Raw genomic sequence first — 21,087 nt, forward strand, 5'->3', positions numbered from 1 at the left:
TCTTGTAATGGTACTGTTAGGCTATTAGCAGGCCAGCAATTTGAAGTTAAAATGAAGAAGGTTGGGAATACTATAATTTTCTGAAGACGAGGAGATGATTGTTGTTCTACTGCTATGCTTTTTAAGCAACGTATGCCCTTTGCTTTCTTATTCATCTTTTATCAGCTTGGTTATTAGGAACGCTACGTTATATCTGCTTGTTCCTCTTTCATTCCTAAATTAGCGGATGCGCAACTTTTCTGGAAAGGAGTTTACTTGTATACACGACAGTGCTATCACTGCATTTTAGCCTATTTGTTACATTAAATGAATGTACATTGTGCAAAATGCGGGTATTTATGGACTGTATGCGAGTGGAATTTATGACACGATTAGAAAAGTTCACATTACCTGCCCCTTCCTTATCAGTTCATTTAACAGATAAATACAAGTCTAGTTTAGATGGCCCCTTTTCCATGTCATGTGGAAGAATTAAAAAAAGTTAAGTACACTGTTGCTTGAGATCAGGAAGTCTTGGGCTTTGGCCTTACGTATTGTATTTGCTTTTCAACTTCAAGCATTGCATTCAACCCACCAAGCCCACCCCCATTTATCATTATGCAGTAGTAAATATATAATAATAATAATAACAATAATAAGCGGGAACGTGGAAGTGAGGGATATCAGATTCCACTGCCTCTTTATCAGCCTTCTCTTATTTCTCATTATAGATCGTAAACAAAGCTTTACCAACTCACACGTTTCCCGAACCAGCATACGACATCGTTTTGTTACTTCGCCATGTGTAATTAATAGTTGGAAAAAGTCCATATAGGAATCTCATTCAATTTCAGGTCGTTCTGTTTAAATCCTGATCGTGATTGATTCTTTTTGCTACTCCTTTCCAGTAATTTCACCAGAACGTGCGCGATCCACCATCCATTGCGGAGTCCGGAATCAAAATATTATAAATTTTGATTCAAGAGACTCGGGTCTCATATCCATACTCATACTAGTATCGTGTCGATACGGGTGCGACAACCAAACTGCCGTGTCGGAGCAACTTAGACATGCAAACATATAACATCATAAGATTTATGAGCCCGACTTTTATAGTGATGACTTAGGTCTTCGCAAATATTTTCTAAAGGTCATTTTAAAAGTTTAATTTGCTTTTAGTTAATGATTCCCTTTAAGTGAAATTGAAATGTATGTGAAAGTTCCATTACTAGAAATCCGGGAAAAAACGTCCACAAAAACCGACCAAAGTCGGTAATAGCCAATAACCATCCAAAACGCGATCATTAACGTGTGGTCGGTATTTTGAATATCGGAAGAGCATACCGACCAAAGACGGTCGGAAATTACTGACAAACATTGGTCGGTATGCTCTACACGACCATCTGACAATTTAATTGACTTACCGACCAACATTAGTCGGAATTTTATTTTAATAATTTAATTTTACCGACCAAACTTGGTCGGTGTTTTAAATTTATTAATTTTGCTTACCGACCAACGTTGGTCGGTATTGAAAAATATATTTTTTATAAATAATTAAAATTTAACAATACCGACCAACGTTGGTCGGTAAACTGGACAGTGCAGGCAACTTACCGACTAAAGTTGGTCGGTAATGGTGAATTTCTGGGAATTTAATGTGCATTAACCAACCAACATTGATCGGTAATTTGTAATTTAATTTTTTTTTATTAGTTACCGACCAAGGTTGGTCGGTTTTATGGGATTAATTTAGACAGAAAATGCCTGTTTTGGTAGCTACACCACTTGCCAAATAAAAATAACATACCAATACCTCCAATTCACATCTAATAACCACCAATTTACCACATACAACCCCTAATTCACCACAAATCTAACCAAACATCCAACAACAACAACAACAACCAAACATCCAATTAATACTTTAAAACTAACAAATTAAAGTTCAATTAAACATCACAATCCAAAATCAAGCAAAAATTAAGTAATTACAACAAGTTCAAAATTGTTCAATCTAATTCAAAACTAGTTCTATTAGTCTAGTTCAAAGTATATCAAAGTATTGGCCAAGGGGTGTTTTCTACAACATCATCACCATCTGATGAACTTTCATCTACAAGACGGTATAGGAGAATGGGAAGAACGATCACAGGTCAGACAGGAGGAACGATCACAGGTCAGACAGGAGAAACGATCACGGGGAGGACGGAAGGAACGATCATGTGGATGCCGAGTGTAACGACCCGGTCGGTTATTTTGAGTATTTCAGCCTCGTTCCCATATTTACTGCTCAGTTTGTTCTTTACAGTTGTTATGTAACTTGTCGGGGTAATTGGTTCAAGTCCGGAGAGATTTCTGAATGAATTGAGACACTTAGTCTTAAGGTTGAAAATTTAAGTTGAAAAGGTTGACCGGATATTGACTTATGTATAAACAATCTCGGAATAGAGTTTTGATGATTTCAATAGCTCTGTATGATGATTTTGGATTTAGAAGCGTGTCCGAAAAATTATTTGGAAGCCCGTAGCTAAATTAGGCTTGAAATGGCTAAAATAGAAATTTAAGTTTGGAAGTTTGACCGGGGAGTTGACTTTTTGATATCGGAGTCAGAATCCAGTTCTGAAAATTTTCATAGCTCCTTTATGTTATTTATGACTTGTGTGCAAAATATGAGGTCAATCGGAATTGAATTTATAGGTTTCGGCATCGAATGTAGAAGTTGGAATTCGTTAGTTTCGTTAAGCTTGAATTGGGGTGTGATTTATGATTTTAGCATTGTTTGATATGATTTGAGGCTTCGATTAAGTTCGTATGATATTTTAGGATTTGTTGGTGTATTTAGTTGAGGTCCAGGGGGCCTCGGGTGAGTTTCGGATGGTTAACGGATCGAAATTTGGACTTAAACAGTTGCTGGAATTTTTCTGATGCCTGTATCTAGTTTCCTTCAACGCAACCTGGGGCACGCGTCCGCGACCGGGGGAACGCCTGGACAGAAACTTTTAGTTTTGAAAATGGGACTTTATCTCATTTTTCATTTTTGACAAATTGGAGCACGGGAAGAGGCGATTTTAGAGAGATTTTCAAGGAAAACATCGGGATAAGTGACTCTAACTCGGATTTGGTCAATATACACGAATACATCATTATTTTCATCATTTAATTATTATTTTGAGATGAAAACTTGGAGAAAAATTGTAAAACTTTCATAAAATGAATTTTTGAGATTTGAATGTCGATTCGGAGTCGGATTTGAGTGAAACTAGTATGATTGGACTCGTGATTGAATGGGTTATCGGATTTTGAGAGTTTTTTCGGATTTCGAGACGTGGGCCCCACGGGCGATTTTTAAGTTGAATTTCGGATTTTATTGGAAAAATTAGTATTTTCATATGGAAATGATTCTTATAATTTGTGTTGACTGAATCAAATTATTTACGACTAGATTCGAGGAGTTTGGAGGTCGATTCGCTAGGCAAAGGCATAGTGGAGTAAGAAATTATACGGTTTGAGGTAAGTAACACTTCTAAACTTGATAGTGAGAGTATGAATCCCCGAATTTGGTGTTATATAAATTGTTTGGAGGTGACGCACACGATAGGTGACGAGTGTGTGGACGTGCACCATAGAAATTATGACTTGAATAAAACCTGTGAAGTTGTAAAATTAAAGAATCATGTTATTATTCGTATATTCTCCATGTGTTAGGAAATTGAGCTGAGACTCGTATTAAAGATCATGATTAGGCTATGTGCCGATATTTTGGGACCCACAGGATTGTGTTGCTGTTAAATTTAATTGTTTTAAAAAAATATATATTTCATACTCAATCATGTTCATCCATTGTGAGGATATTTATGGATCGGGTTTGCCCGCCTGCAGTAAGCCATATCGGCTTTATATTATGCTTGGGCTGAAGGAGCCTCTCTGGAGTCTGTACACACCCCCAGTGAGCATAAATGATTACATATATTCGGGATGGATTTTTCTAGGGCATGGACTTGCCTTATTTATATTGTGATGAATTTACCTGGACATGGATCTTGTCCGTATCATTTACATTTGGGGATAAATTTCCCAGGGCTGGATTGTCCTTATACGATACCGAGAGACTGATTATTAGTCGATGTGTGTGTGTGTGTGTGTGAAATATCCCTGGGCTGGATTAGCCATAAACAGTACCGAGTGACCGAATGATTAGTGATCAGTAGTATATAAGGTCTTTCCATTGAGATGTCACATTCCTCATATCATGCAATATTGATCTATTTTGCTTGTACTGAGTTTAACTGTTGAACTTGAAAGTGTGCCTACATTTCTGTACCATTATTTATGTACTGGACTGTACCTGCGGAGCTTGTCACTACTTTCAGCCCAGAGGTTAGTCTTGTTACTTATTGAGTTGGTTGTACTCATACTACACTTTGCACCTCGTGTGGAGATCCAGGTGCTTCCGGACACGGCGACTGTTAGACCTCAGTGTGTTACCAGTTGGAGACTATCAAGGTAACTACTTGGCATCCGCTGACCTTGTCTCTCTTTCCTTTAATTATTGTACTGTTCTATACTTTCAGACAATGTTTTATCAGTCAGACTTTGTATTCATATTAGATGTTCATGTACTTAGTAACATCGAGTTTTAGGAGTGTTTATATCTGTATTTGTGAGATTTCTTCCGTTGAATTTAATTTATTATGTTTCAAACTTAAAAGATATGGTGGTTTATTGAGATTGTCGGCTTACCTAGTATTGAGATAGGCGCCATCACGACAGGTGAGATTTTAGGTCGTGACACCGAGCCTCTGGCGATGACTCACGAGACCGGGGCAACGGAAAATCTCCAGTAGAAAGGAGAGTTCTGATCTGAGCTTGCATACCAAGGAATTGAACATCTCTAAGCCTTTCTCTTTCCTTGGCCACTTCTATCTCGGATGTAAGCTTTGCCACTGTCTCTCGTATAGCCGAGAGGCTCTCCCTATTAAGTTCCTCGCCCTGTGAGGAAGTCCTTATTCCTTGTATTCCACAGGGGCTCAGAGCTACGGTCTCACAGGCGAAGTCCTAAAATAGATGGAGTCGATGATGAAGATGGCTGGGATCCGTGTGACTGCGACATAGCTGGATGCGATCCATATGGCTGTGATACTGATGGATGTGACCCGAGTGGCTGTGATATGGATGGTTGCGATCCATGTGGCTGTGATATGTAGGGATGCGATCCGCGTGGTGTTGAGGCAGCTCGATTGTATGTCGGACGTATAGTCCTATGGCCCTGTGATGGAAGACCTAGTGTTTAGATAAAGGTGTAGGCCTCGTGATGTTATGGCAGCTCAGTATAGCGGTGTGGTGGAGGATAATACATAGGCATCTCTGAAGAGGGTGGAAAATAGGAGTATTATTATCCCCAGATTCTACCCTCGTCTTTCCCTTCCTAGCCTTTTCTCGACCCCGAGAACTAGTAGGGTCATTGTTACCTTGACCCTTGCCTGTCATCTGCATAATATAATACATATTTAGATTGAAACATATAAGAAACTAGTTATAACACGGGAGTGCTTTAAAAAACCAACTTTTTAATCCTCGTCGACGTATTGTTCCTCGTCCAAGAATTCCTCGTCCTCACTTGTTTGAATTTCATCAGATGATTCTTCCTCCTCATTTTCTATAATTGTTACTTCATTTATATCAACTTTTTCCAATATACGTTCAGGATGTTCCAAATCATTTTCTAACTGATCGTCTACTGTTTGGTGAACACTTGAGATATCGTTTTGATATGCAACATCTAACACATTCTCGACTTCCATCCTACCTACAGGCTTACTTTTGACTACAACCCACTAATCAGACTTATTCCGCCGCAATGGATAAGGAGCACAATACACTTGTCTAACGTTATGTGCAATTATAAAAGGATCATAGCGATCATACTCCCTCATATGATTAACCTCAATTATGTTGTATTGGTGGTGTACTCTTGTACCTCTTCTTGGATTTGGGTCAAACCACTTGCATCTAAAGAGTATCAATTTCTTATATGGCCAACCTTTATATTCTAGTTATAATATTTCTTTGACCACACCATAATAATCAATATCTCCAACTTGGTTGCCATCACCACCTTGAACCCACACCCTGTTGTTGTTGCTATTTGTATTTTTAGAGCAATCCTCTATATGAAACTTATAATCATTCACTAAGTACTTAGTTGTGACCTGAAGCCCAGGTCCCCAAGATATATCTTTCAAAAATTGATTTATACCATTATTTGGATTATTTACCTACATAGTGTTAAAAAAATCATAAGTTAGCATAACCGAATATATATATATATATATATATATATATATATATATATATATATATATATATATAGCGAGAACTTTCAAAAAAACATTATCAGGATAAACTTACAAACTGTTTGAACCACGTATCAAATCTCGTATATACAGCATCATGGCCAAATTGACCCACGAAGTGACTGTGACACATCAAATATTTTTAGTAGTTGCATCAATATGTAATCACAGTAAATTTTACATTTTGATAATAAATCAATACTTACTTAATAAATGGTACAACTTCGTGATAATTTAGCAACATATGAATTGTAGCTGACATATACTCCATATCACTCAAACTTCTCTTTCTAACATCCTTAGAACATCGGCCTAGTTGATTGAATATGGACATTGGTGGATATAATGGATCATTCACACATTCGACAGTGTGCCTATTGGGCCTATTCTTAGAACATGGTACGTTACTCTCAAAATAATAAGAACAAAAATGTGCAGTTTCCTTTGCAAGATAGGCTCCGCATATAGATCCTTCAATCCTATTCCTCTGCTTAACAAATTGTTTGTATTTACCAATTGTCCTACATAATGTCATGTTACCCAAGAACATTCAAATAAAATAGAATATTACATCAAACTTATAATATTACCTCTCAAAGGGATACATCCATCTGCATTGAACAGGCCTTCCAAGTTGTGTCTCGTGTACAAGGTGGATTGGAACGTGTTCCATCACATCAAAGAAACCACATAAAAATATTTTTTCCATCTTACTAGAAGTTGCACGAATGTTCTGATCCATCCGAAGTAGGTTTTCTTCCCTTAAGATGGTAGAACACAAGTCTTTGAAAAATAAACTAGTCTTTGTGATGGGTTTCCAGATTCTTTCAGGCAAACCACAAAATGCAATAGGCACTAAGGTCTCCATAAAAACATGACAGTCATGACTTTTCAAATGGCTCAATTTCCCTACCTCCATATCTACTCTCTTTTTCAGATTCGACGCATAACCCTCAGGCATCTTCAATTTCGTAACCTAATCAAAAATTTGTCGTCTTTCCTCCAAAGTTAATGTGTAACTTGATTTGGGCTTGAACACATTACCATTGTTCGATGTCTGCAAGTATAATTTTTAGGTCGCTTGCAATATTCTTGTAAGTTCATTCTAGCCTTCAGGTTATCTTTTGTCTTACCTTTAACATCCATCACTGTGTTGAACAAATTGTCAAAATAATTCTTCTCAATATGCATGACATCAAGGTTGTGCCGGAGAAGATTATCCTTCTAATAAGGCAAATCCCAAAATATACTCTGTTTCGTCCAATTATGAGTAACACCATATCCGGGGAATCTAGAAGGTGGAGCCTCATTAACTTTACTGAAGTTCTGGACTCTTTCCCAAATTTCCTCACCTGAAAGTATCGGAGGTGGCGAATCATATTCGACTTTATTCTTTTTTAATGCATTTTTCATCCTTCTAAACTCATGATCATCAGGCAAGAACTGACAGTGACAATCAAACCATGATTGCTTTCGGCCATGTTTCAAAGTGAACGCTTTACCATTTTTCATGCAGTAAGGACAAGCTATCTTCCCAACAGTCATCCACCCAAACAATATTTCATACGCAGGAAAATCATTAATAATCCACATTAAATTAGCACGCAATTTGAAATTCTGCTTTGTTGATATGTCATATGTTTCAACACCATCATACCACAACTGTTTTAACTCATCAATCAAAGGTTGCAAATATACATCAATCAAACTTTTTGAATTACATGGACCGGGGATAATACAATTTTAAAATGTATATGGACTAGTCATACACAACTCAGGTGGTAGATTATAAGGTGTAAGAAAGATAGGCCATCATGAATATGGTGTCGCGGATATAGAAAAAGGCGTGAAGCCATCCGCACATAAACCTAAACAAATGTTCCTTGGTTCACTAGCATAATCTGGATATGTCCTATCAAAGTGCTTCCAAGCTTCTCCATCTGAAGGATGGCACATAACACCAGGTGGTCTTCTATTTTCAAAGTGTCATCTCATATGAGAAGCAGAACTCATCGACGCATATAACCTCTTTAACCTACGTATAAGAGGTAAATAATGCATCGCCTTCACAGTGACCATATTCTCGCTGGAAAGCCACTTGAAACGAGACTTTTCGCAGAATTTACAACTTTATAAATTTGCATCATCTTTATAATATAACATGCAACCATCTTCACAACAATCAATTCTCATCGACGAAAGTCCTAACTTAGAAACCAGTCTCTTTGCCTTATAGAAATAACCAGGTAAGTTGATATTTGGGTCAACTACTTCACTCATAAGGTCAATGAAAGTGTCACGGCCTAATTTTACCTATAGATTATGATGGCGCCCAACATCACCGCTAGGCAAACCAACTAGTGAATTAAACATATATTTCCTCCTTTAATAAAATTTTGAGTAATTGAACTTTCCTTACTTGCAAGATTTAAGAAAAATAGAAAGTCTAAATAGATAAAAACCAAAATAATAATTTCAAGACCATAATTCTACTAGTATATGTGCCAAGACCCGGTATCACAAGTGTATAAACATCTAGCAGATTATACAAAATTTTCAAGTACTGTCTGAACATAATAGACAGAACACAAATATAAAGAGAGAGAGACTCTAGGGCTGCAGAACGACTCAGGAAGCAGCTCACCACTAGGCCTCGGGATATCGGGGGTGCGCGCCGGAAGGACCACCTGAAGCACCTGTCTCAGATCCTGCAAAAAAAGTGCAGCAAGTGTAGCATGAGTACGTAAACAGTGTGTACCCAGTAAGTATCAAGTCTAATCTCGAAGAGGTAGTAACGAGAGGTCGACTTCGACACTTACTATGGGTCATAATATTAAGATAAATATTTTTAAATAAACATGGTTTATGTAAATAACAATAATTTTCTTAACAAGAAGAAATAAATAATTCTTTCATAATTAATAATTCCCAATAATTCATTTATCTTCACAAGCTGCAATAAGATGTCAAAGCATCGTGTAATTTTTTTTATTATTAAGCATGATTTATGCCGAGGTCGTACGGCCCGATCTAGAGTGACGTGTACACTACTGAGGGACGTGCGGCACGATTCATAGATGTATCTATCTACTGCCGAGGCGTTCGGCCCGCTCCACCAGAAGAGAAGGATATTTTATAAGTATTTGACTTAAACGTTATTAATGATTTATATCCAAGGTAATATAAATTTCATTAACTACTTCTCAAAATTTCTCTAACAAGTTCTAATATAATTTAGGCATTTTAATTTAACAAGTATAGTGCAAAATTCCAAGTAGTTCATGAATTGGGTCCTAAAACTACCCCGAACAATAGCATAATAGTAGCTACGCACGCACTCTCGTCACCTCGTACGTACGTAGCCCTCACAATTAGGAACAATTATTTATTTACAATACCTAGGGGTAAATTCCCTCTTACAAGGTTAGACAAGAGGGGTGTTAAATCCTCAATTGGTGCCGAAAACTCCGAAACTAGCCAAATATTATATAATTAAATCAATAAATACTCAAAATTTCATAATTTATCTATTAGAGTAATTACTCAACCCAAATTGGTAAAACTCTTAAAATTCACCTCGGGCCCACATGCTTGGATTCCGGAAATATTCGGAGGAAATCGTCACCCATAACCTCAAGAACTCAAATATAAAAATTTTATCCCATTCCATAACCATTTTCGTGGTTAAAATCTCATCTTTATCAAAACCTAGGTTTTTCATCTAAACCCTTGATTTCTATAATTTACATGTTATAATCTACCCATAATCTATGTATTTAACTCACAATAGGTAAAATTAACTTACCTCCAAGTTGCTAGGTGAACACCCCTCTCAAGAAACTCCAAAATCGCCCAAGAATGGAGAAAATGGGAGAAAATGGTTGAGCCTCGTTCTTTTAAAACATTCTGCCCAGCAGCATTTCCGCACCTGCGAGGAGCCCTCCGCTTCTGCGGTGGCCAACGACCCCTCCTCTTTCCTCTTCTGCAAGCAAGGCGTCGCACCTGTGGTTCCGCTTCCGTGGCTCGTGGCTCGCTTCTGCGAGCTCGCACCTGAGGCTGGCCAAGCGCAGGTGCGATTGCAGTAGAAGCTGGAAGCTTCAGCTCCTGCTCCTAAGTCCAAACTTTGTCCGAGCCTCTTTCGATTAACTCCCGAAGCACCGGGGCCCCGCCCGAACATACCAACAGGTTTTAAATCATAAAACGGACTAGTTCGAACCCTCGGAATGCGTAAAACAATTCAAAACTAAGAATCATACCCCAAACCAAATTGATTCGACTTAGAAATTTCAAATTCTTCAAACCTGCTCTGAATGCTCCGAAACATATCGGAATGACACTAAATTTTGCGTGCAAATCTTAAATCACCATACGGATTCCCAAGCCCGAAATTCCGAACGGACCTCAATTACTCACAAACTTACTCCAAACCAAATTTAAATAACTTTAAAACCTTCAAATAGTCAGCATTCACTGTTAAGCGTCGAAATGCTCCCGGGTTGTCCAAAACCCGATTCGAACATACGCCCTAGTCCAAAATCATCATTAAAACCTATTGGAACCGTAAAATCCTGATTCCTGAGTCATTTTCTCAAAATATTGACCGAAGTCAAACTTAGCCTTTTTAAAGCCAACTAAGGAATCAAGTGTTCTGATTTCAACCCGAACCCTTCTAATTCCTGAACTAACCATCCCCGCAAGTCATAAAATAGTAAAATCACATATGGGGAGTCTTATCTAGGGGAACGGGGTTCTAAAAGGCAAACGACCGGTTGGGTCGTTACATTCTCCGCCTCTTAAATAAACGTTCGTCCTCGAACGGGTTTAGAATCATACCTGGAGTGCTGAATAAGTGTGGATATCGGCTCCACATGTCCTCCTCGGCCTCCCAAGTCGCTTCCTCGACTGGTTGGCCCCTCCACTGAACTTTTACCGCAGAAATATTCTTGGACCTCAACTAGCAAACCTGCCTGTCCATAATGGCAACTGGTTCCTCTTCATAACCCAAGCTCTCATCTAGCTGAACCGTGCTGAAGTCTAACACATGTGACAGGTCGGCATGATACTTCTGGAGCATAGATACATGAAAAATCGAATGAACTCCTGGTAGACTAGGAGGCAAAGCAAGCTCGTATGCAACCTCCCCAACTCGTCTCAACACCTCAGATTGGCCTATAAACCTTGGGCTCAACTTGCCCTTCTTCCCGAATCTCATGATTCCCTTCATCAGCAAAATCTTCAAGAGAACTTTATCACCCATCATAAATGATAAATCATGCGCCTTCTGATCTGCGTAACTCTTCTGTCTGGACTGTGCTGTACGAAGCCGCTCCTGAATCAACTTCACCTTTTCCAAGGCATCCTTCACCAAATCCGTACCATATAACTTAGCCTCGCCGGGATCAAACCATCCAATAGGATAACGACATCGTCGGCCATATAAAGCATCAAATGGAGCCATCTCGATGCTGGATTGGTAACTGTTATTATAAGCAAACTCGGCCAAATTCAAGAAACGATCCCACTGACCTCCGAAGTCAATCACACATGCCCTGAGCATATCCTCCAAGATCTGAAATGTCCGCTCCGACTGCCCGTCGATCTGCGGATGGAAAGTTGTGCTGAGATCTATACGGCTCCCCAATTCACTCTGTACTGCTCTCCAGAAATGTGAAGTAAACTGAGGGCCCCTATCTGATATGATGGAAATTGGCACACCATGCAACCGAACTATCTCCTGAATATAAATCTGGGCCAATCTCTCTGAAGTATACGTAGTCATAACCGGAATGAAGTGCACCGACTTGGTCAACCTGTCGATAATGACCCAAACTACATCAAACTTGCGCAAGGTCCGCGGCAACCCAACTATGAAGTCCATAGTAATGCGCTCCCATTTCCACTCCGGTATAGTCATCTGCTGAAGTAGGCCACCTGGACTCTGGTGCTCATACTTAACCTGCTGCAATTTAGGCACTTAGCTACATACTCAACTATGTCCTTCATCCGCCGCCACCAATAATGATGTCTCAAGTCATGATACATCTTCGTAGCACCTGGATGAATAGAATACCGAGAACTATGTGCCTCCTCTAGAATTTATTCCCTCAGCCCATCCACATTAGGAACACATAGACGGTTCTGGAGTCGTAGAACACCATCTTTGCCAATAGTAACTTCCTTGGAAACACCCCGTAGTACCATCTCTCGAAGAACCAACAAGTATAGATCATCAAACTGGCGAGCCTTGATCCGCTCAAACAGTGAAGACTGGTCAACAACACATGCAAAGACTTGGCTGGGCTCTGAAATATCCAGCCTTACAAGTCTATTAGCCAAGGACTGAATGTCCAAATCCAGTGGCCTCTCCTCTGCTGAAATGAAGGCCAAACTACCCATACTCTCCGCTTTTCTACTCAAGGCGTCTGCAACTACATTTGCTTTGCCCGGATGATAAAGGATAGTAATATCATAATCTTTTAGTAACTCAAGCCATCTGCGCTACCTCATATTTAGACCCCTCTGCTTGAACAAATGTTGCAAGATGTGATGATCCGTGAAAACCTCACAGGACACTCCATAAAGATAATGCCGTGAACAATCGCAGCCAACTCCAAATCATGCACCGGATAATGCTTCTCGTGGGGCTTCAGCTGACGTGAAGCATATGCAATAACTCGCCCCTCATGCATCAATACACAACCCATGCCAACGCGTGAAGCATCGCAATACACCGTATACATCCCCGAACTGGAAGGCAACACTAACATTGGTGTTGAAGTCAATGTTGTCTTGAGCTTTTTAAAGCTCACCTCACAATCATCGGACCATCGGAATGGAGCACACTTCTGGGTCAATCTGGCCAAATATGCTGCAATAGATAAAAATCCCTCCACAAAACGACGATAATAACCTGCTAACTTGAGGAAACTCCTGAGTCGCCGAAGTAGGACGATGCAAATTCTAAACTGCCTCGATCTTTTTGGGATAAACTTTAATACCCTCGCTCGATACATTATGCCCCAAAAATGCTACAGAATCTAGCCAGAACTCACACTTGGAGAACTTAGCATATAGCCTTTGTTCTCGCAAAGTCTGAAGCACCACTCTCAAATGCTGCTTGTGCTCCTCCATGCTACGCGAGTAGATCAAAATGTCATCAATGAAGACAATGACAAATGAGTCAATATATGGCCTGAACACCCTGTTCATCAAATCCATAAACACCGTCGGGGCGTTAGTCAAATCTAAGGACATCACCAGAAACTTATAATGACCATATCTAGTCTAGAAAGCAGTCTTCGGAACATCCGAATCCTGAATCTTCAACTAATGATACCTCGATTTCAAGTCGATCTTAGAGAACACCCTAGCACCCTGTAACTGGTCAAATAGATCATCAATACGCGGCAACGGGTACTTGTTCTTAATGGTAACTTTGTTCAATTGGCGATAATCAATACATATCCCAATAGTTCCATCCTTCTTCTTCACAAATAATACCGGTGCACCCCAAGACGATACACTCGGTCTGACAAACCCTTTGGCTAGTAACTCCTCAAGCTGCTCTTTTAACCCCTTTAACTCTTTCGGAGTCATGTGATATGGCGGGATAGATATAGGTTGGGTATCTGGAGCCAAATCAATACAGAAATCAACATCACGATCTGGTGGCATGCCTGGAAGATCACAAGAAACACATCAGAGAAATCCCAGAATACGGGCACTGAATCAATCTCCGGAGTCTCTGCAGTAGTGTCCCGAACATAGGCCAGATAAGCCAAACAACCCTTCTCGGCCATGTGTCGAGCCTTCAGAAAGGAAATAACCTGATTAGATGCAATGACAGACGAACCCTTCCACTCTAACCTAGGCAACTCTGGAATCGCCAACGTGACAGTCTTGGCATGGCAATCTAGGATAGCATGGTACGGAGATAACCAGTCCATGCCCAGGATAATCTTAAAGTCGGTCATCTCAAGTAGTAGAAGATCTGCTCTAGTCTCATAACCACAAAATATAACAATGCAGGACCGGTAGATCCGATTCACAACAACAGAATCGCCCACAGGAGTGGACACATAAACAGGAGTATCCAAGGACTCATGAGAAACACCCAAGAAATGAGCAAATAGAGATGACACATAGGAATACGTAGACCCTAGATCAAATAATACTGAGTCATTTATGTCGCAGACAGAAATAATACCTGTGATCACGGCATATGAGGCCTCTGCATTTGGTCTGGCCAGAAAAGCACAGAACCTAGCTGGAGTGCCACCTGATTGGCCTCCATCTAGCTGGCCTCCACATCTAGGACGGCCCCTACCCACCTTCCCTCTGCCTCTAGGTGATCGTACGGTCGGTGGGACAATTGGTGCTGTAATCATGGGTTGCTGACCCTGCTGCACTGGCCTACCCCGAAGCCTGGGGCAGAATCTCCGCATATGACAGAAATCCCCGCACTCGAAACAACCCCTCGGTACAATGGACTGCTGACCTGAAGTTTGGCCCTGATGACCTGAATACCCACTGGAAGAACCCTGAATAGCTGGTGGGTGGTAAGAACTCTCCGGCATAGCACTGAAATAAGGTCGACTGGAGCACCCCGAGGAGGCGGTGGTGCTGGGTATGGGGGGCTGCTGGACTGACCTCTCACGAACTGACCTCTACCCCTAGACGAGGCACCTCTGAACTCTCCAGAATATCTAAACCGCTTATCTCTCATAACCTGCTCTCGGCTACGCTGACGCACACCCTCAATCCTCTAGGCTATCTCCATAACTAGCTCATAAAAAGTCCCCATCTCAACCTCTCGAGCCATAGTGACCTGAATACCAGTGTGCAAACCCGCAACAAACCTCCGTACTCTCTATGCATCAGTAGGTAATATCATAAGAACCTTTCCTTATAATCGGTCACTAACATCTGACCCTGCTAGAGCTGCTCGAGCTGAAACTGCAACTCTTCCCTCCAGGAGGGTGGAATATACCTATCCAGGAAGATACGGGTGAACTTGTCCCAAGTCATGGGAGGAGAATCTGTTGGTCTGCCAAGAAGATAGGACTGACACCATCTATGGGCTCTGCCCTCCAACTGAAAGGTAGTAAAGTCTACCCTATGGTACTCCAATATCCTCATGTTGTGCAGTCTGTCCCTGCACCAATCAACGAAATCCTGGGTATCCTCATGTCGATCACCCCCAAAGACAGGAGGATGAAGCCTGGTCCATCTATCCAATAGATTCTACGACTCGCCAGGCGCAGCTGGTCTGGGCTCAGGGGTAACAGCTGCCACTGGCTGGGCTCCGCCAACGGGTAGTGCACCCTGGGTCTGATATACTACAGCTGCATGCCCATAACCCTGTGCGGTAGGTGTCTGTGCTCCCCCTCCCGCCTGAGATGTGGCTGGGTCTGTCGAAAATAAACCGGCCTGAGTCATAGTATCCATAAACCGCAACATACGGCCCATGACCTCCTGAAATCCCGGTGCGGACGTGAAATCCACCGCAGCTGGCTCTGCGGCAGTCACCTCGCCCTGCTCCTCAATAATAGGATCCTCTGTTGGACCTACTGGTGGCATAGCTGGAGTAACCCTGGGACGTACTCGTCCCCTACTACGGGCAGTAGCCCTCTCTCGGCCTCTGCATCAGCCTCTAACAACAGGGGGAGTAGCTCTTCCCTGGTCTGGAACCTCCGTAGAGCGCGTTCTCACCATCTGTGAGAGAATAAGAGAAAGAAACTTAGTACTACATCAATTGCACGATAGGAGATGAAGAAAGGTAGTTTCCTAATGCCTTATAGCATTTCGAAGATAAGTACAGACGTCTCTGTACTGATCCACAAGACTCTATTAGGCCTGCTCATAACTTGTGAGACCTACGTGAACCTAGTACTCTGATACCATGTTGTCACGATCCAATTTCACCTATAGGTCGTGATGGCGCCCAACATCACTGCTAGACAAGCCAACTAGTGAATTAAACATATATTTCCTCCTTTAATAAAATTTTGAGTAATTAAACTTTCCTTACTTGAAAGATTAAAGAAAAATAGAAAGTCTAAATAGATAAAAACGAAAATAATAATTTCAAGACCACAATTCTACTAGTGTATGTGCCAAGACCCGGTGTCACAAGTATTTGAGCATCTAGCAGATTATACAAAATTTCCAAGTACTGTCTGAACATAATAGACAGAACACAAATACAAAGAGAGAGAGAGAGAGAGAGAGAGAGAGAGAGAGACTCTAGGGTTGCATAACGACTGAGGAAGCAGCTCACCACTAGGCCTCGGGATATCGGGGGTGCGCGCCGGAAGGACCACCTAAATCACCTGTCTCAGATCCTGCACAAAAAGTGCAGCAAGTGTAGCATGAGTACGTAAACAACATGTACCCAGTAAGTATCAAGTCTAATCTCGAAGAAATAGTGATGAGAGGTCGACTTCAACACTCACTATGGGTCATAATATTAAGATAAATACTTTTAAATAAACATGGTTTATGTAAATAACAATAATTTCCTTAACAAGCAAAAATAAATAATTCTTTCATAATTAATAATTGCCAATAATTCATTTATCTTCACAAGCTGCAATAAGATATCAAAGCATCATGTAATATTTTTATTATTAAGCACGATTTATGCCAAGGTCGTACGACCCAATCCAGAGTGACGTGTACACTACCGAGGGATATGCGGCACAATCCATAGATGTATCTATCTACTGCCGAGGCGTTCGGCCCGCTCCACCAGAAGAGAAGGATATTTTATAAGCATTTGACTTAAACGTTATTAATGATTTATATCCAAGGTAATATAAATTTCATTAACTACTTCTCAAAATTTCTCTAACAAGTTCTAATATAATTTAGGCATTTTAATTTAACAAGTATAGTGCAAAATTCCAAGTAGTTCATGAATTGGGTCCTAAAACTACCCCGAACAATAGCATAATAGTAGCTACGCACGCACTCTCGTCACCTCGTACGTACGTAGCCCTCACAATTAGGAATAATTATTTATTTACAATACCTAGGGGTAAATTCCCTCTTACAAGGTTAGACAAGAGGGGTGTTAAATCCTCAATTGGTGCCGAAAACTCCGAAACTAGCCAAATGTTATATAATTAAATCAATAAATTCTCAAAACTTCATAATTTATCTATTAGAGTAATTACCCAACCCAAATTGGTAAAACTCTTAAAATTTACCCCGGGTCCACGTGCTCGGATTTCGGAAATATTCGGAGGAAATTGTCACCCATAACCTCAAGAACTCAAATATAAAAATTTTATCCCATTCCATAACCATTTTCGTGGTTAAAATCTCATCTTTATCAAAACCTAGGTTTTTCATCTAAACCCTTGATTTCTATAATTTACATGTTATAATCTACCCATAATCTATGTATTTAACTCACAATAGGTAAAATTAATTTACCTCCAAGTTGCTAGGTGAACACCCCTCTCAAGAAACTCCAAAATCGCCCAAGAATGGAGAAAATGGGCGAAAATGGCTGAGCCTCGTTCTTTTAAAACATTTTGCCCAGCAGCATTTCCGCACCTGTAAGGAGCCCTCCGCTTCTGCGGCTCTTCTAGCGCATCTGCGAGCTCGCTTCTACGGCTCGAGGTGTGCATCTGCGCGCATAGCCAGCTGCCCCATTTCCGCACCTGCGGACTCCTTCGCCGCAGAAGCGAGTTCGCTTCTGCGGACACTTTTTCACTTTTGCGGTGGCCAACCACCCCTCCTCTTTCCTCTTCTGCAAGCAAGGCATCGCACCTGCGGTTCCGCTTCCGCGGCTCGTGGCTCGCTTCTGCGAGCTCGCACCTGAGGCTGGCCAAGCGCAGGTGCAATTGCAGTAGAAGCTGGAAGCTTCAGCTCCTGCTCCTAAGTCCAAACTTTGTCCGAGCCTCTTTCGATTAACTCCCGAAGCACCGGGGCCCCGCCCGAACATACCAACAGATTTTAAATCATAAAACGGACTAGCTCGAACCCTCGGAACGCGTAAAACAATTCAAAACTAAGAATTATACCCCAAACCAAATTGATTCGACTTAGAAATTTCAAATTCTTCAAACGTGCTCTGAATGCTCCGAAACATATCGGAATGACACTAAATTTTGCGTGCAAATCTTAAATCACCATACGGAACTATTCCCAAGTCCGGAATTCCGAACGGACCTCAATTACTCAAAAACTTACTCCAAACCAAATTTAAATAACTTTAAAACCTTCAAATAGTCAGCTCTCACTGTTAAGCGCCAAAATGCTCCCGGGTTGTCCAAAACCCGATTCGAACATACACCCTAGTCCAAAATCATCATTAAAACCTATTGGAACCGTAAAATCCTGATTCCGGAGTCATTTTCTTAAAATATTGACCGAAGTCAAACTTAGCCTTTTTAAAGCCAACTAAGGAACCAAGTGTTTCGATTTCAATCCGAACCCTTCCAATTCCTGAACTAACCATCCCCGCAAGTTATAAAATAGTAAAAGCACATACGGGGAGTCTTATCTAGGGGAACAGGGTTCTAGAAGGCAAAACGATCGATTGGGTCGTTACAGAAAGAGTTCATGGCCTCTTGAGAAATATTCCAATCAGATTTGATACTTAGTAATCTAACTGCAACAGACAGCTCAGAGTACGGACTTCCTTCATGTAGTGGATGACTAGCTTCCTCTAACTGTTCATAAAATTGTTTTGCATCATTATTAGGAGTTTGTTCAATATTTTCATTGGGCTCACCCCCGGAGTGCATCCCAAAAGCATCCGCAACCATATCCTGAATTCTAGAATCATGATTTCTACTCTTCGCCGACCTACTACTTTCACCAACAACCATGTTATGAAATATTTCACGGCTACCATCGATCTTTCCATGATTAGTCCACACAAAATAATTCTCTATAAACCCATTCCTATAAAGATGAAGCTTAACTTCCTCTAGTTTTTTAAAACTTCACACATTCGCACTTAACACAAGGGCACCTAATTACTCCTTCAATTTGGTATGATAAAAGTGACATTGCATGTCTAATAAAGTCATCAACCCCTTCTACAAAATCCTCCCGCAATCCCCGCCGATTAGGATAATTCCTATTATACATCCAAGTACGATGTTCCATCTATACGAATAAAACAAATTGAGATATTTCCATAAGTATTACAACTACTTAATTTAGTCTACAATTATAAATTAATTAAATTATTTTTAGTTAATTAAGATAATTAATTTTTAATAATTACACCCAAAATATTCAACAATTATCCCTAAAAGTTCAATTCACATCCAAAAAGTTCAACCATTACCCCTAAAAGTTCAATTCATTTCCTAAAAGTTCAACCCATATACCCTAAACAATTCAGTTAATACCCTAAATAATTCAATTAACCTCACACAACATAAGCTCTATCCGAAAAGTTCAACACTTTTTAATTCAAACCCTAAAAGTTTAATTCACAAGTATAAATCCTAAAAATACAATTCAATTCAAAGTTAAATATTCAATTCCTAACAAAACTACTCAGGTCAATACAAACTTAAACATTGAATTTACACCCTAGGTAATCAATTCAATTTTAACATGACCTAAACCCTAGATTTCAATAAAATTCAAATTTAAACAATCAATTTAAACAATAATTAACTAATTCATAACGAAATAACAAAATATTAAAATTATACAAACAATGTAAGTTCAAATCGAAACCTGGAATTTTTAGGAGGTGGAGGGGGAGCGGCAGTGGAGGCCGTAGCAACGGGCAGCGGCGGCAGCGACAGGGGGATGACGTGGGGTGGGGAATAGGATTTGTGTGAGGAAAATAGAGAAGAAGTGGGGGAAGGGTGTTGTGTGTGTGTGAGGGAGAAGAGAGTGGGGAGTTAGAAAATTTTGAGAAGAGAGTAAGAGAAATGAGGGGGAAATCCCGTATTTGGGATCTGGAATTAGAATTACCGTCCAACTTTGGTCGGTAAAGTTGGTCGGTACACTAAGTGACCACGCGTTGACTGTGTTTGACCATTAACCAACCAACTTTGGTCGGTTATTTTTTAAAAAAAAACTAAATTATTTTTTTTGTGTTTTTATTTCTTAAAATATTATAAACTATAAAAAAATTATTATAAACTATAAGCTTATTTTATTCACATATATATATATTTACTATAAATAATTATAAACTATAAGCATAATCTTTATAAATAATTATATTAACTAATTACTTTTAATAAATTATAAGCATATATTTTATTCACACATATATATATTAATCAATCATCATAATAAAAAATAAAGGTATATATATGAGACGTTTATTTTATTCGAATTCCGCATTTCGTCTTATATATTCATTCATTTTATAACTAATTACAAATCACATAGATTAATAAATATCGGTCAAGACATTTTACCTTTTGTATTCATCTATCTAAGTTAACTTTTCAAGTTATAATTAAGTATATGAGTAATTTCACACACACAAACACACACACACACACACATACATTATATTGTAATTGATGATCAATCACATACATTACTACGTACGAAAACTTTATCAATTGATGAATTGATAAACTAATATTATTCTATTTTAAATATGTTTAGTCGATTGTTATATTATTAACTCGTTTACTTAATGCTAATAACTTATTTTGTTTCTTTAATTTGTGATCCATATATACATGTCAAAGATGTTTAATATTAATTCTTATATATTTCATTCATTCATCACTAATAATGCATGACATGGATT

Source organism: Nicotiana tabacum, chromosome 17 (genome assembly GCF_000715075.1).
Source record: "Nicotiana tabacum cultivar K326 chromosome 17, ASM71507v2, whole genome shotgun sequence".
NCBI lineage: Eukaryota > Viridiplantae > Streptophyta > Magnoliopsida > Solanales > Solanaceae > Nicotiana > Nicotiana tabacum.